The sequence below is a fragment of the Ambystoma mexicanum genome, chromosome 2q, assembly GCF_040938575.1.
Source record: "Ambystoma mexicanum isolate Mex_15411 chromosome 2q, UKY_AmexF1_1, whole genome shotgun sequence".
NCBI classification, from domain to species: domain Eukaryota; kingdom Metazoa; phylum Chordata; class Amphibia; order Caudata; family Ambystomatidae; genus Ambystoma; species Ambystoma mexicanum.
The window spans coordinates 453,544,797-453,559,757 of NC_090924.1; the positions used below are offsets into that span (position 1 = coordinate 453,544,797).

Consider the following 14,961-nt stretch of genomic DNA (forward strand, 5'->3'; position numbering starts at 1 on the left):
GGTATCCCCCTTCTCTCTGCTCCTGTGACTTTTTAGTCCCATAGACAATCATCTAGTTATGGCTGGTGGCTGTTGACATGTTCTACCAACTATTGTGTATTTATTTACACCGCAGGGAACAAGTAGGTATCACTGCCTAGGCTCCAGAGTGTCTGGGCGGGCAGGAACTGGTGGAGTCTTCTACCCCCTGTCCTTTGTCTGCCAGAGTGCCTGAAAAGGAGGTCCAGCTCCCACAGGGGATCTGGCTCTCCAGACTGGACAGCCAAACGCCCCTTTCTGTAAAGTGATGAGAGATTACAGGGGAGTGTGTGCTGTAACTGTGTAAAAGGTGAGGCTTCTGGAGTGTAAAGCAAGTCGACCACAGGAAACGGAAGTAACCGAAGAAGACGAGCAAAGACGCCTACAGACCCTTTGCAAAAACATGAAGTGACCACTGCTGTCCTGACCCCGTTTTCTATGCAACGGAGGAGCTCCGAAGAGAACGATTGCTTCCTTTTGGTTGGTGGGAGCAACCAGTCCCAAGACGAACTTTGAAACCTGCCATCTCCCGAGGTCCTAGGAGCTTCCAGACCTGCGGAACCCCAATATCGGGAGACCTGGTGCCCATTTTCAGTGAATCGTCGTGGAAAGGCCAAATCCATCCAACTCTCTGCTGGGCTTGTAAGGACACTCCAAAAACTCGCCCAGACCCCTTCACCAGAGTGTGGGACTGCAGGAAGCGAAGAAGATTGATGTCATGATGCCTACCCCCGGGCATCCGGTTCGAGTCCATCAGCCCCGGGAACAGGCATCCAGATACCTATTGAAATCCCAGCAGCCCCGGCTGGGGGCTGTTTGGGTTCAGTGCTGGCGCCTTAAGCGCCAGGCTCATCTTAGAAATCGGTCCTGGCGCCAGGCTCATAGACATTACTTGCCTCATGCAGACCATGCTGCAAATGAATCCAAGCCAACCTGAGGCCTGGATGGGACTATTTTATTACAGGGACTATTTTTTTCTCGGGTGTGGTTCTGGGGAACTTCTTACCTGGAACTACTTTGGAGGCTATTTAAACCACGCCCGAACAGCAGCACACGCTTCGCGTTATTCTGCAGCGTAACGCTCACTGTGCCTGCAAGTCAGCATCCAGTCTTCTGCCACGACCGCCTCGAATCCAGAGCTCCTAGAAAAAGGGGAAAGAAGGAGAAAAGGTTAGATCACAGACCTTATTTTAATTCCTTACCTGATTCCGGACCCAGCACGTCTCCGAGCCTGAAAGGATATTACTTCAGCACGCTTCGCATCACCAGCAGCAGCGTCGCGTTATACTCGCCAGTCCACAGCATCTTTCGACTCGGCGCTGCCTCCATCGTTTTCTTCGGCGAACTCCAGCACCTGGGGGAAAACAAAAGGAACAACAAGGTGAGCTGAGAGAGAGCCAACAAATACAATCACTTTTACCACCATAGGCTTACCTGATTTACCACCAGAGGCATTACCCTTTAATATGCCACAGCTTCTTATGCCGCACCTATAAAGGGAGAGAAAACAACAAGTTAAACTCATGCAACTTTTACCGGACAGTGTTGGGTAATACAGACTCTTACCTGAACGGGTGTCCAGTCATTTGGTCGACTACAAACTGGTCGACTGCAATTTGGTCGACGCCATTTGGTCGAAAACCAAATGGTCGATTTTTTTTATTTATTTATATGTGTTTTGTGGGTTTTCGTGTCGAAAAAAAAAAAAGAAAAAAAAGGGGGTTGGCGGGGGACCCCCCCCAAAAAAACCAAAAACCAAAAAAGGGGTGAAAATAAAAAAAAATAAAAAATTCGACCATTTGGTTTTCGACCAAATGGCGTCGACCAAATTGCAGTCGACCAGTTTGTAGTCGACCAAATGACTAGCAACCACCTGAACGCCATCAGCAGCTTCCAGACAATATTTTTAGCTGCAATTCAACAAGGGAATGGAACAAGAGTGAACATCGGACATATTGAACTCTTTAAACTTTAAAGTCCTCTCCCAAAGGTACTGAGAAGAGGATGATTGAAGGAGTGACGCAAACTACTCCTTTTCCAAATCTAGACAGTACTGAGAAGAGGTGGCCCCAAGGCGGGCAAGTCAAAGAGTACTTCCGGAATAATCTCCTTCATCACAGTAATTGTAAGGAAGATACCAAGAGTAATGAATATCTTGGGAGTTGTTAGGGCTGATTTTCTGTGCCCAAAAGTTCACCAAAGTTCCACATAATTTTGTGAGATGGGAAAGAATTAGTGTAGGGCTTCTGGGGTCCAATGAAGAGATCCAAATGGTAGATGACAAGTTATTCTAACTAAAAAGTGTCCCCAACGTTTGGAGTGCTTACGCGAGCAAGCGATGGCAAAGCCAAACTGTTGTAAAAGTTTCCAAACTTTTAAAAAGGGGAGATGGGGGTTTAGGAAAATACTACAACTCTTCCCCTCAAACTCCGATTCTTCTTAGGACTTGGCAGGTCTTCTGAAGAGGGTCCGAGGTCGCTTTTCCCACTGTCTGCTTCAGCCCTTGATGCCCAGGGACTGTAGGTTTGAACACTTCTCCGGTCAGCGACAAATGCCGGTGAAAGGTCTTCAGGATGGAGACTGCTGAAGAACTCGATGCAGGGCCCCTCTCAGGACAGGACTGGATGCAGGAAAGCAATTTCGGACAGACGGCCACCGCTGCACGGCAGCGTAGGAGGATACACTTGCGCTCAGACGTTGCCTCCTAGCTCAGGTCCGCTTGATGCTGGAACCAAGAAATGTGGCAGAGATGATTCTTGTAGCATAACCTGGCAATCCCCAAAGTTCTAGGCCTCAATGCTGAACGGTGACATCTACAGCACGGTAGCCCAAACTCTAAGCTTGTCAGCCACTGTGTGATCCAGGGACACTTCCGAAGGCTCTTATTTGCAGGACTCCAAGCTGACATCGAGAATAGATGTTCCCTCGACTCCAAGGGTCACAGGTCCTTCGCAGGTCTGCTGGAGATCTTCAACAAGAAAGGGCTCTTCCAGGATAGCAGCAGAAGTTGGTCACCAGGCCTTCTTCCAACAGGTCCACGGTTCTGTTGCAAGTCTAGCATTTGGACAGGCTCCTTCGGTTTCTTTCAGGATCTCGCTAGAGTGGGTGCAGGTGTCCTCAAAAAGCCAGGTAAAAGTTGAAACTCCCACTAGCCAAACAAAGATCTGGCCCCCACACACAGACCCCAGCAGTGGTCCAATCAGGACCACTAGTGGCACAACTCATGATTTCAGTACAGACACACTGAAACCAATTTGTGGATCGGCCCAGACAGTCCCAACCCACTTCATTGCAGCAAACGCACATGGCCCTGCAATAGCCCGCAAAAAGCCTCTGCTTTCCCAGGCAGTGGAAGTCCATATGAGAATTTTCCTGGCCTCCGAGGCCAGGATGAAGGGTTGGTGACAAGATGGCCAAGGAACAAACTAAAAACCATGTGGCATGGCCATGTTTTGAAACTAGCCACAGGTGGTAGCCAAACGCAGTAAGGCAAAAGTAAAATGCACCAAAAATGTGCAAAAAGTAACTGCTGCCACTAGCTTGTCCCTTAGGCACACCTAAAGTAACCGAAACTCCTCTGAGTGTTAGTCTAGGGTAAAATAAAATGTGTACCCCATTGTACTGCATTGTAAGATGCATTGCACAATGATAAGTTTCCAACAGTGATGATAAGTTACCAAAAGTGGCTACAAAGTAACAAGACTAAGGGAAACAATGTTTCCTAGTACTGACAGCCTGAATGGTATGGCAGTTAGTTTGCCCATGACAAATGAGCAAATGCCAGTGTAGTGAAGCAAAAAGAGCTGGTCAGATTAAAAAATATAAGCAAAAAGTTTGGGGGTCCCAAAACATTTAAGAAAAGGTGCTGTGAAGAGAAATCTTTCCTAACGGAAGTAATCTCCCTTGTGACAGTAGCTGCAAGAAATATGCCAAGAGTGAACAGTGCCTCAGGAGGAGTCTCCCTCGTCACAATAACCGCAAGAGAGATATTGATGATACAGATTACTGCAGGAGTAGTATCGCTCATCAGAGGATTTGTGGAAAAAGCCAAGGACATTACGGAAGTGATCTTCCTTGTTGCTGTAACCAAGGGGAAAGTCAGAAAGACCAGGAATATATATAAGGCTGAGAAAGAATAACGGTTGGACATTTAACCAAGCCCAAAGAAGCACATGGGAGGATTTAAAATGGCTTTTTAGAACTGTTAAGAGGCTTTCAGAAACCAGTCCTTAAGGCTGAACTGGTTGGACCAGCAGAAGGCAGTCATTCTCCTGGCTTCATTTCTGTTTGCTAAATACATTTGATTAGTAGTAGGGTCAGAGTAGGATAGTTTTGGACAGAGGACTGATTATTTAGTTTGTCACCACCCTGACGACTAGCATCCGAGTTAGTATTCAGTTTGGTAGGGCAACCCTTCTAGTTACAGGGAAAGATAGGTGCTTTTCTTATTATTTGAATGAAACCTTGAGTTTGAAATGCCACCCCTTTTGTACGACTCTCCTTCTGACTTACCACAGGGTCCTCTGAGGTTCTTGACAACATGGTAGTTCATTCTTAATCGTCTCAGGATCATCCAGCTGTCCAGTGCCAGGTGCCAGTCTTTCTTTTTGGTGCTTTCCTCCCGTAGGCTACTATGGGACACCCTTTCTTTTTGCTTTGTTTTGAACCCTATCCTCACTCTTTGGAGGTAAGTAAAGCTTGCTGCTTTACGTCCTTTGGCACATTCTTATGGTGGAACTGATCAGTCCTTAACACTATCAGTATTGAGAGACTATGGCCCTCATTATTAGTTTGCCGGTATTCCGGTGGGATACTGGCAAACAGACCTACTGTTACCCGTGCCAGATATCCCAGAATTTCCGGGATATTACAGGTGCCGACAGCGGTAGATAAATCCCCATTCCATGGCATCCATAGGACTCCATGGGGGGGATTGCTGGTATTTCCAGCACCGGTAATACCGGTGCTGAAAATACTGGTTGTTTTTTGCCAGTGGGGGCCTGATTTACCCCAAGCTTTTGGCTGGAGGTAAATCAGTCAACCCCCACTGGCAAACTTGTAGTGTGGTGGTGATGGGAAAGTGGTGGTCACTGAGTTGCCAGCACTTTTTTTCTGCACCATCAAACTTATAATGAGGCCCTATGTTTCCATCTGAATTTCTTGTATTGCTACAATTGTGCACATCACCTTAAACTTAAAGTGAAGTGTGCTTAAGATACTGTGTATCCTTATAGCTTTTTATGTAACAGCTTTTCGGTTACTTTTACAATGTGCCCAAGACAAGCTGGTGGTAGCAGTGATATTTCTGACATTTTTGTACCGTTTTGCTTGTACACTTTTGCATTTACCTCGAATGGCTACTAAGGGTGGCTAACACCCCAAGATGGTCGGCCACAAGGTTTTCGCTTATTCTTTGGCCGTCTTCCTACCTTCTCAGGAACTGCCATAAATGTAATGCCCTTTCCCAGGCAAATCTGTGGATTTCGGAGGAAAAAGGGCTGTTTCTCTGTGAGCCCAGATGTGGGGGCTTGGACTGTCTGGTCCCAGCACACATTCAGTTGCCTAAATGTCTGTTGCTGGGTAAATGTGGCCTGGGGCTATCCATGATTGGATAGCCACTCCCTTGAATGGTGCATATCTTTACCATTGGTGGGCTTGTGCATGCTTCCTGCTCAAATCCTGGATAAGAGGAGAGATCCTGCAGCCATTTGAGAAATAATCTTTAAATTCAAGCCCTCTATGATGAACAGCTAGTTGATGACTCAAGGACGACCCCTGCAGCTGACCAGCATCGACTCCAGTGCTGTCCCAGTGAAGCTCTGCTCCTCTGCCTGATCTCAAAAAGACCCTTGTCAGTCCTTCGACCCGTGGACCATTGGGAACAATCTGTCTCAACCCCTGCTCGAGGATCTGTGCCTTCTGAACCTTTGGAAGTGTCCCTGGACCAACCCGTGGACTCACCAGCTCTCTCCTGGGGTACCTCGCTGCAGCCATCGCTGTTCTGAGTTGAACCTTTACCATTTTGGAGGATCTTCAACTTGAGTAACAAGATGCCTGCTCCCGCATTTAAAGCATTTTTGCATCAATGCTAGCTGTGCTGGTCCTGCTCCTTTGTCCACTGAAGATTGCCTGTCGCTGCTGGTCTGTCGTGACTCGTGTTGTGTTACATCTTCTCCGCTCCCTGAAGTAGTCCTGAGGTGGTCTTTTCGTTTAGGTGTTATACTGGAAGATTTGTGGGACTGATTACTAGGGAACCCAACTGAACAAAACTAAATCTTGCATCCGAAAGTGACCTCTGCACCTGCCACCCCTGGGCCGCCTTCAACAGTACCAAACACAGACTTTTGTGTCCCCAATGATTACGGAAAACCACCAGTGGTCCCTTGAGAAAATTTCTGGGGGGCAAGTTTACATACCTGTTTCTCTTCCCCTGGCCATGCAGTCCTCCATAGGGTTACACTGGCTTAAGGCCCTGTCCCTAAATCCCTCTTTCCTGACTTCAGTTGGTCAAGGCCTGGTCAAGGATCCCTTCTTAGGTTTATCAGAAGGACTGGGATTGAGTGAGTTTACTTAACTGAACTTTAACTTTTTAACACTTATTAATAGTGCCCACTGTGCTAGTCACTCTCTTAAGAAACCTACTTCCAAAGTATACACTTTGGAACTGTTGACTTTAGTGCACAAGCCCGCAAACCATCTTAAGGTTGGACTTTCTAAGAGCTAGGGAAGCTGTTCTATGATTATCCTGAAGTGTCTTTTCTATTTCTAATAGATCTGGTTACTTACCTATGTTACACTGGTCATTGAATCAAATGCAATTCTTTTTCTCCTAAGGCTGAATGTATGTATCTGTTTTATAGTATTGATGTGACAATATTTGACTAGAGTTTCTACTTGCTTAGTGTGCTTTTTGAAGGCCTGATAAACTGCTGTGTATTTTATACTTAACTGGCTAACTGGTATTATTGGTATTGCTGTCATTGAAGCCCTAGACCACATTCACACCGTTCCTGAGACCAAGTCTTGTTACTCTACTACCTTGCCATGAATGGGTTTGGCTAAACTGTGTCTTCCCTGTTCACCATAATAGGGTGGCATCCCAAAATCCCCCCCCCCCCGCACCCCCACCCCTTGCCAGGGCTGATTTTAGAAAATCCATCTTAACACCAGGAAAACTCACCAGAGCATGGAACCGCTGACTAGACAAACAAAAATCCTGACACCGAAAGGGACCTCTATTCCCCCCCCCCCACCCCGTCCCTCTCAAATAGCTCCAAGACGCAAAACACTGGACCCAGCATTTTCAAGAATCCCGAAAGTGCTCCCTGAATGCATCGGAGGATGGGGGCGAGTAAATATACCCGTTTCCACCTCCTCACCTCTGTAGGGTTTTATGGGTATGAATTCCCTTGCACTACCTCTCCCTTGCCTGATCGTGATCATTGGAGTTCTGGTCAAAGATCCTCCCATGGGCTTCCACTAAGAAGCCTTGATTGGGAGTTTGTCTCTGCTATGGAGAATTCTCAGAAATGTGCTAATTCCTCTCTACCTTAGAGACCCCCAGCTCTTTTGCTGGACTCTAGGACTTTTTCATTTTTACCTGGAGAGTGAGACCCTTTTTCCCACACTCTCATGTATTCTAATGTGATTTTTAATTGTTTCTTTTGGTTTTTTGAGTCTGACAACCTCCATAGGCATCTTTATACATTGTGTCACACAGCACCTTTTAGTGCAGTCACATAGGGAAGTCTTTTAGATTTCCCAATGTTTAAATACCTTCTCTTGGATAAACTACTGTTTCCAAGAGCAGTAAAGTGAAATTGACTTTACTTACATTTATAACTTTCTAGACCCAGCACACACGATATTACAATAGGGTGCTGGAGGGGTTACTTAGTATCCTCTTTGTCTAGTTTCTCATGTAACATTTTTATTACCCTTTCCTCGATGAATGGCTGGCGGCAGTAGTTTACTTTTTACAACTGTGGTGTGCATTTACCACGGGCTGCGTTCACAGCTGCAGTAAAGCACCCCGGCCTTCTTTTTTATTTTTTGCCATTTCTTTGTGGAAAGGTCCTTCTTGAGATTTACTTCGCGCGCCAAACCATGTTTGGTCCCTTTGTTCATTTTGCCTTTGGCGGGATTCACAAGTGAAGCCTGCCTCTGGCTCCAGGGTGTCTGGTGGGGGCAGGAAGTGAGAGAGGTGCCCGAAACTCCCTGTGCTTAATCTCCTAGGAGACAGGAATGCACTCTTAGGTGATTGGCTAGCTGGCTGTCCTGCAGAGTGATTGACAGCTAGGCTGGAATGAATGGGAGAAACCTGCATAAAAGGCCAGGCTTTTTGCCTTGGAAGGCAGTCGACCACTGACCGAAGGAATCCAAAGAAGAACTTGGAAGAGGCGCCTGCTGCAACTCCTGGACCGTTGATTTGCCCAAATTCGTATCAACAGAGAAGCCCCTGCAAGGATGACTTCTCCCCTTGAGTTGGTGGGACCAATCAACTCCAAAGTAAGCCACCTGGACATCCTCTCGATCTGGTTGCAATTCTACTGCAGTTGCTGTTGGAACATAAGATCCAGGAAGAGGAACACCAGTTCATGTGTGTTGCTTTTAAGCTGACCAAGAGCTCCAGGAAGATCCTCCGGACTCCCAGGAAGTGGGACTGACTGAGCCTGAGCCACCTCAACAGAGTGCTGGACCCCAGAAGCAAGGAAAGCCCATATCGACAGCCAGAAAACAGTGGTGCTGTTTGCGGTAGACGCAAGGATCTGAAACACTGAAGTGCCACTTGTTTGAAGATTGCCGGGTACTGTCGGTGACCGTCCCATTGCAGTGTATGAGTCCCCAGAAGTCCTCCCTCTTGTCCTCACGACCGAGGCACAGGAACACCAGGATCTGCAGAGCTGCACAGGAACAGAAGTAGTCTGCTGCATTTTTCTTCTAACTAAAGGTACTGTAAAGTCTAAGAGAACTTACCTCTTACTGTAGAGTTGCTTGCATCTTCTACTACTCACAAGTCTAACCGCTTGTGGCCTTACATTGATTCTTCTTTTTCGTCAAAGACTTCTAAAACATTGTGCAAAGACTTTTCTTACCTGAAAGAAGTGCTTCAGCTCACATAGACTTTTGACCATTGACTTTGGCTTAGCCTGTTTCACTGAATGACTCTTATTGATGGATCTGAAAGTATTTGCCTGCTTAAGAATATTTGTGATCTCTTGTTTGTTCTAATAACCTTTTCTTTGACACTCATCTCAGTACTATTCTAAATGCCAACCGTAATATATCCATGTCCACAGTGTCCTAGCTACTAAAATCACCTGAGGATGTAGGAAGTGTCTGTGTCATCCCCAATTGGTATTTGCTGATTTAGAAACAGTGTGTATTTTGAAGGTATTTGTGTGTTGCTAGTATATTGCTCCCTTCTGTAGAAGGTTTATTCAAATGGCCAGTAAATAAATGAATAATTGTTTTATCAAGTAACCTTGTGTTTAAGTGTTTATTTGGATACTTATCACTCTGAATCTTTGAACTCACTACAGCTCACGTTGACCCCTCTTGAGATGAGCCTGGCTGCTCTACCACACTACCAATCTGTGTAGTGCAGACTTATACCAAAGGTTGTTGTAGTGCACCCAAAGAGTACTACCCCAAATCTTTACCTAAGTCTCCTTAGAACCTTCCTGCATTTGTTCTTCAACTTTGAAACACTAACTGCCTTTTGGCTTTGCCAACACTTAATCAGACTTTGTATACACCCCTAGCCTCCTGCAAAGAGCTATGTTGGGACTTGTGGCTCTAAAAGTACTAGGCCCCAGCTATTTTATTAGCACCCAAGGACTTTCAACCTTACATTAGTTGTGTTATCTGTAGGCCTTTAGCAACTCTTAACAGTTAGAATCCACAGGTAAGTATTACACTAAATTATATTTGTATACATTCTAGTGTTTAACTGAACTCTTTACCACTCTAACCCTCCTAAGTCTCACCGTTCAGTCCCACTATCTTGAGGTGGGCTCTCCACTATGTACCTAATACGCATTACTGTTGTTTCTGAAATGTGGTAAACTAGGGTTTTTCTCCCCTCGCAGGATTCTCAAACTTAGGTGGGCTCTCCACTGTTTACCTAATACGCATTACTGTTGTTCTGAACTGTGGTAAACCTGTGCCTGCCGCTCTATTCCTGTCTGCGGGATATCGCATCGTCTGTCTCCCCCCCCCCCACTCCCTCCTACTCCATGGTGCTCTCTATCTCGCCTATCTTCTCTAACTGCTTCTCCATCGACTATCCTGCTCTCCTCACGAAATCTGGTAGGAAAAAGTTTAAAAAGGACATCCTGGTCTCCAACCCAGGCCTCCCTATCGCTGACACCTATACCAGTGCCTGCTCCAAGGAAACTCTTACTGACATCCTCTTTTTTTGTGCCTTCTCCTGACCTATGGACCCTTCATATGGTCTCTGTGCTCTCTCCTTTCTCCTCTTCTCCCATTAATGGTGGCACCCGTTGGGATGTCCTCCTGGCCCCCTTCCGCTCCTCTAAGGCCATCATTAATGTCTATGCTAATGGGACCGTCTTGGTCCAAGGTCCTCAGGCCAACCTTCACCTCTTTGATAGACGCTTCCCTCGCCTCATCAACTTCCTTTCCTCTCCCGCTGTCCCCCCTCCTCTGTCCTCGGCTACCTTGCCTCTACCCTCCCTCCCTGCCCCCTCTCGTGCTCCTTCTTCACCTCCTTCTACACCTCCGCAGGGCGTACCTCTGATCTATACCCCCCAACCCCCCGAAGTCCTTCAAGGCTGGCAACCTTCTCCACATTGCCACTCTTAAACACTCGCTCTGCCATCAAGCATTCCTCTGATATGTCGCCTTCTTGAGGAACTGGACCTTGACGTCCTCAGTCTCACTGAGACATGGTTCACAGCCAGCTCTGTCACCAGCTTTGACACACTCCTACCTGACGGTTACAAGATCTTCTCCGTGCCCAGGCCCAACCGTGCAGGTGGGGGTGTTGCCCTTATCTTCCCTGAGTGGATTCCTGCCACTGTCACTCCTACGCAGACCTACTCCTCTTTTGAATGTCTTGTCTGCCAACTCTCTCTCCTAGCCATTCCCTTACTGTGGCTACTATCTATCGGCCACCTGGTCAAATTTCCTCCTTCCTCTCTGAGTGGGCTGACCTCTCCTCCTCACTCCTGTCCTCAACCACTCAACTCCTCTTTCTTGGTGACTTCAACATCCACCTTGATGCCTCCTGTCCCCCCACTGGACTCTTTCGTGACCTCTGCGACTCTCTCTCACTCTCTATTCAACCGTCTGGGCCTACTCATTCTGCAGGGCACACTCTTGATGCTCTGATCTCTTCTGACCTTCCCCTCTCTGTCCCTCTCTCCACTCCTCTCTCCTGGAGTGATCACATTCTCCTAACCTCCCACCTCACCCTCCCTACCCCACAGGCAAAGCCACCCTCATCATTGCCACCCACCTTCTCGGTCATCCGACCCATGAAGCGCGTGTCAGTTGAGGCTTTCGCTGCCACCTTCTCGCCCACCCCTCCCCCTTCGGCTGACTCCCACCCTGACAGCCCTCTCCATGCTCCACTCTGCTATATCTGATACTCTTGATATCCTTGCCCCTGTCATGAGAATCCGCCTGAAGCCCAAAGCCAAATGTAACTCCTGGTATGACTCGGATCTCGTCACCCTAAAACGCAAGTGCAGGGTGGCTGAGGAAATGGCGTGCTTCATGTTCATCCTCTGATAAACTGGCCTGCCGCCTGCTCCAAAGGCAATACCGTCTCTCCGTTCTCACCAAAAAGAGAGCCCTTATCCAAGCCCGCATCTCTGCGGCATCCAACAACTCGGCTGAACTCTTTAAAATCTGCAAGGGGCTTGCCAACCCTGCTGCAGTCTCTATCTCTCCTGTCCCCTCCCAGGCCCTCTGCACTGCACTGGCCTCTCACTTCATCTCAAAAACGCAGGACATCCTGTCCTCGCTCTCCTCCTATCACCTCCCTCCCTCTCTTCCCGACTCTTCCTCTGGCTCTTCTGCAGCCACCCCTCCTCCCTCCTTCTCTGCCTTTCCACTTTTTTCTGCTGACGAGGTTTCCAGACAAGTCCGATCTATGAAAGTCTCGTCTAAACAGGTTCACCCCTGTTCCTCCAAAACTACCAAGGACCACATCGACTCCCTGGCTCCTGCCCTGTCTGACTTTTGCAACCACTCCTTCGCCTCTGGAGTCTTCCCATCCCCCCTCAAGCATTCCCTTGTGCACCCTCTTCTTAAGAAACCCTCCTCCGACCCCTCCTGCCCGGCTAACTATCGCCTAATCTCCATCACTCCCTTCCTGGGCAAGCTCCTGGAGAAACTGGCCATCTCCCAGCTTAACCTCCATGCTGAAACTGTTGGTAGTCTCCATGACCATCAATCTGGCTTCAGAGCGGCCAGAAGCACAGAAACTGCTCTCCTGAACATCCGTGAGGACCTGCTCTTGAACCTCGACTCCAACACTCCGTGTGTTCTCATTCTGCTCGATCTCTCTTCTGCCTTTGACACTGTCAACCATGCCATCCTGCTCAACCGTCTCCGTGATGACCTGGGTATCACTGGTCAGGCTCTGGCGTGGCTGACCTCTTTCCTTTCCAATCGACCCTCCCAGGTCCAACTTGGGTCCTTCCTCTCTTGACATCTTTTTCTCCACCTGTGGTGTTCCCCAGGGATCTAATCTCTCTCCCTGGCTGTTCAACCAGTATCTGGCACTCCTTGCCCACCACATCGCCGCTCTCTGCCCCTACTTTCAGTGCTATGCGGACGACACCCAGCTCATTTTCAGGCTACCCTCGGCCTCCTCCTTGCCTTCCCTCATCTCTGACTGTCTGTCTGCCATCCAGGAATGGTGTGCCGCCAATGACCTCTGCCTTAATGCTAGTAAAACTGAGATTCTACTCATCGGCACACCCACTCCCTCCTTCCCTGTAGCTCTCTGGCCATCCTCGCTTGGCCCTCCTCCTGTTCCTACCTGCAAGGCAAAAAACCTCGGGGTCATCTTCGACTCCACACTCTCCTTCTCTCCTCATATATCTGACGTCTCTAAGAAGTCACACTACCAGCTGCACCTCCTCAGAGGTATTCTTCCCTTCCTCTCCTTCCCCCAGAATGTCAGATCCCTGCGTACCCTCCCAATCCTCCTCACCTGATTCCACTGAAGTAATGTCCTCGGATACAGTACCAGATGACTTGCTCCTCTTTTTCTTATCGGAATAGAGCTTTTCTTTAGGCTTGTGGTCCTTCCGTTCGTGTAAGTAGGGTCTGGCTCCCCCGGAGGCCACCTTGGCAGAGCTGGAACCTGCCCTTGGGGGACCCCGGGGAGCCAGCCCCAAAGCAGGGAAAAAGCCAAGTGGCGGAAAAAACCCTGATGTCCAAGAGTCTTGAATGGAGTTTAAACGTTCCGGAGTGCAGAGCAGGAACAAATGGGACGAGGCAAACGGGAGTAGAAGCTGCTACTCCCTGGGAATGAAGGCATTAGCCTCCAAACTAGAAGCAGAATAACTCGGAGAGTTTAAAACAGGTGAGTGGTAAGTAAAGGAATAACAAATACAAAAAATAAACAATGCGGAAGGCCGCGGAAGGATCACAGGCAAAGCAAGCGAGCCCCGCTAAAGAAGGAGGCGCATAGCAGGGACGCGAAGGTAAGACATGAGCGGCAATAGATGCCGAAATAATAATAGAATTGAACCGCTAGACAGCGGAAGGTACCCGGTTCCAAAACGGGACGCGGAAAGTAGGAATACCGGCAAGACGGCCAAAGGAAAGTAACGCCGGAAAGGTACACAAAGAGAGAAAGAAACAAACTTTAGCTGGAAGGCAGGAATAAGGGATATGGACGGAAAAAACAAGGAAGAAAGTCAGAGCGAAACTGACAGGGAAAAGTACTGTAGTTTAAGTCGCACAGAGCGTTGTGCTAAGAACAACAGATACAACGCAATGAGCGCGGGGGCGGGGTCTGGTAATATACTAGACGCCGCCATGTTGGATGAGGACTAGAGCGGTAGGAGAGCTAAAGTCAATGCCTCCAGCGCTCCCACAGCTTCCACCCGCAGTTCCTGACACAGAAGCTCACTGTCTCCCGAGCCCTGGTTCTATCGAAGCTGGACTACTGTAACAGCCTCTATCTTAATCTGCCTGCCTCCACTCTCCGCCCCCTGCAACTCATCCAGAACAGAACTGTGAGACTTGTCCTTGGCCTCAAGCCCAGGGACCGTATCTCTCCAGGACTGAAATCTCTACACTGGCTCCCAGTGGCTGCGAGGATTAAGTTCAAAACCCTCTGCATTGTCCACAAGGCCTTCTGGGGCCTGGGGCCTAAATACCTTCAACTCGCTCTTCCTAAATATCTTCCTTCCCGAGCCCTTCGCTCATCCATCTCCAACTCCCTCAGGGTCAGCCGCTTCTCGAAGCAACGAGTCGGGGGTTGATCTCTCGCCGTGGCAGGGGCCTCCCTCTGGAACAGCCTTCCTGCCTCCCTGAAACTTGAGGAGAACCATCTCCGGTTCCGGAAGCACCTCAAAGCCTTCCTCTTTGCTTCTGCTTTCTCTCTCCCTCTCCCCTGCTAAAGTCTAGACTGAATCTGCACCGAATCTGCAACTGGGCCACTCTCACCGACCTCGGTCCTGGTCCCAGCCACTCTCCTCTTGCACTGCCTCCCTGGCAACCCCTGCACTGAGGGACTGTCTCTGTATCTCTACAGCCCCCCCTTTCCCAGCACTTGTCTGCACTTACCTTGCACTTGCCACCAGCTGGCCCTATTTATTTACTTATTCTACTTACTTGTACTGCACTTCCCCCCTCCCCTTCCCCTTTTCCCTTCCCCCTACCCCTGCACTTGCGCGGTCTGAATGACACCTGGCCTAGTAGGATCGTTGTCTGTCTTCCCCTTGTTCCCCCCTC

General features: G+C 48.6%; 1 protein-coding gene across 3 annotated transcripts in view; it reads left to right on the top strand.

Moving 5' to 3' along the window:
* Positions 1-14,961, top strand: part of PORCN (porcupine O-acyltransferase) — a 425,271-nt gene that overhangs the window by 325,526 nt on the left and 84,784 nt on the right. The gene's annotated exons all lie outside the window — the stretch shown is intronic.